The sequence below is a fragment of the Seriola lalandi genome, unplaced genomic scaffold, assembly GCF_002814215.2.
Source record: "Seriola lalandi dorsalis isolate HSWRI2012SDOR001 ecotype SW California unplaced genomic scaffold, Sedor1 jcf7180002054372, whole genome shotgun sequence".
Lineage (NCBI taxonomy): Eukaryota > Metazoa > Chordata > Actinopteri > Carangiformes > Carangidae > Seriola > Seriola lalandi.
Window position 1 is genome coordinate 307,194 of NW_019524925.1, and position 2,968 is coordinate 310,161.

The 2,968-nt window shown below is 27.2% G+C and overlaps 1 protein-coding gene across 1 annotated transcript in view; it reads left to right on the plus strand.

Annotated features, from left to right (window-relative positions):
- The window catches only part of fsd2 (fibronectin type III and SPRY domain containing 2), an 11,848-nt gene that overhangs the window by 2,828 nt on the left and 6,052 nt on the right, over positions 1-2,968 (plus strand). The gene's annotated exons all lie outside the window — the stretch shown is intronic.

Below are 2,968 nucleotides of genomic sequence, written 5' to 3' on the forward strand. Positions count from 1 at the left end.
TTTTTATGCCTTACTATACTATGATGTTTTTTTTACCTTTTTATGCCTTACTATACCATGACGTTTTTTATGCCTTACTATACTATGACATTTTTTGAAATTTTTATGCCTTACTATACTATGACTTTTTATGCTTTACTTTGACATTTTTATGCCTTAAAAAACTTTGACATTTTTTGACATTTTTATGCCTTACTATACTATGACGTTTTTTATGCCTTACTATACTGTGACATTTTTTTACCTTTTAATGCCTTACTATACTATGACATTGTTTGACATTTTTATGCCTTAAAAAACTTTGACATTTTTTGACATTTTTATGCCTTACTATACTATGACGTTTTTTATGCCTTACTATACTATGACATTTTTTTTTACCTTTTTATGCCTTACTATACTATGACTTTTTATGCCTTACTATACTAAGACATTTTTTGACGTTTTTATGCCTTACTATACGATGACATTTTTTGACAATTTTATGCCTTACTATACTATGACATTTTTTTTTACCTTTTTATGCCTTACTATACTATGACTTTTTATGCCTTACTATACTAAGACATTTTTTGACGTTTTTATGCCTTACTATACGATGACATTTTTTGACAATTTTATGCCTTACTATACTATGACATTTTTTGACATTTTAATGCCTTTTTTGACATTTTAATGCCTTACTATACTATGACATTTTTTTTTACATTTTTATGCCTTACTATACTATGACGTTTTTTGACATTTTTATGCCTTACTATACTATGAATTTTTCAACCTTTTTATGCCTTACTATACTATGACTTTTTTTGACTTTTTATGCCTTACTATATTATGACGTTTTTATGCCTTACTATAGTATGACATTTTTTGACATTTTTATGCCTTACTATACTATGACGTTTTTTATGCCTTACTATACTATGATATTTTTCAACCTTTTTATGCCTTACTATACTATGACTTTTTTGACATTTTAATGCCTTACTATATTATGATGTTTTTATGCCTTTTTATACTATGACTTTTTTTTTACATTTTTATGCCTTACTATACTATGACTTTTTTATGCCTTATATACTATACATTTTGTGACATTTTTATGCCTTACTATACAATGAAGTTTTTATGACTTTTTATCCTTTACTGTACTACGACATTTCTATGTCTCACTGAAAAGATGATTTCTTATGACAGAGAGTTGAAAACAGATTCAGACCGACAAGTAAACACTTCAATGTGGCTGGTTTTTATTAGTGCATAATGGACAGATCTGGTACAAGGCACACCAAGGTCTCTCTATGAGTAACAAAAGTTTGACTGCTTGTATGGTCTTTGGCTCTCCAGTGTGCTTGACGATCTGATGTTGATGTGAAGATCTTCTGATCCGTGAGGCCACCTATCTACCTCATCCTCCTTCAGAGTTCCTGAGATTATTCTCCATCTGTGGGGATCCAAACATATAAACAAAAACAAACATTCCTCAATCTAACCAGGACCTCCAGACGTGTTGTAAATAACTTGGTGTACTACACAATTATACAGTGATACATCATTTATATTCTAAAATCAAAGTAATATGCATGTAAAACGATTAATACCTTACGTTATATGATTTTTATGCCTTACTATACTATGACATTTTTTGACCTTTTAATGCCTTACTATACTATGACATTTTTTTTACCTTTTTATGCCTTACTATACCATGACATTTTTTTTACCTTTTTATGCCTTACTATACTATGATGTTTTTTTTAAATTTTTATGCCTTACTATACTATGACTTTTTATGCTTTACTATAGTATGACATTGTTTGACATTTTTATGCCTTAAAAAACTTTGACATTTTTTGACATTTTTATGCCTTACTATACTATGACATTTTTTGACATTTTAATGCCTTACTATACTTTGACATTTTTTGACATTTTTATGCCTTACTATACTATGACGTTTTTTATGCCTTACTATACTATGACATTTTTTGAATTTTTTTTTGCCTTACTATACTATGACTTTTTATGCTTTACTAGAGTAAGACATTGTTTGACATTTTTATGCCTTAATATTCTTTGACATTTTTTAACATTTTTATGCCTTGATATCATATCATATTTTCTGACATTTTAATGCCTTACTATACTATGACATTTTCTGACATTTTTATGCCTTACTATACTATGACATTTTTTGACGTTTCTTATGCCTTACTATACTATGACATTTTCATGCCCTACTATACTATGACACATTTTTTAACATTTTTATACCTTAACATCATATCATATTTTTTGACATTTTTATGCCTTACTATACTATGACGTTTTCTGACATTTTTATGCCTTACTATAGTATGACTTTTTATGCCTTACTATACTATGACGTTTTTTATGCCTTAATATACTATTACATTTTTTGACGTTTTTATGCCTTACTATACTATGACGTTTTTTATGCCTTACTATAGTATGACATTTTTTGACCTTTTTATGCCTTACTATACTATGGTAATTTTTTACATTTTTATGCCTTAATATCATATCATATTTTTTGACATTTAATGTCTTACTATACTATGACATTTTTTGACCTTTTTATGCCTTACTATACTATGACATTTTTTGACATTTTAATGCCTTACTATACTATGACATTTTTTGACATTTTAATGCCTTACTATACTATGATGTTTTTATGCCTTAATATACTTTGACCTTTTTTTTTTTTTACATTTTTATGCCTTAATATCACATTTTTTTTATGCCTTACTATACTATGACATTTTTTGACATTTTAATGCCTTACTATACTATGACATTTTTTTTACCTTTTTATGCCTTACTATACTATGACATTTTTTGACATTTTAATGCCTTACTATACTATGACATTTTTTGACATTTTAATGCCTTACTATACTATGATGTTTTTATGCCTTAATATACTTTGACCTTTTTTTTTTTT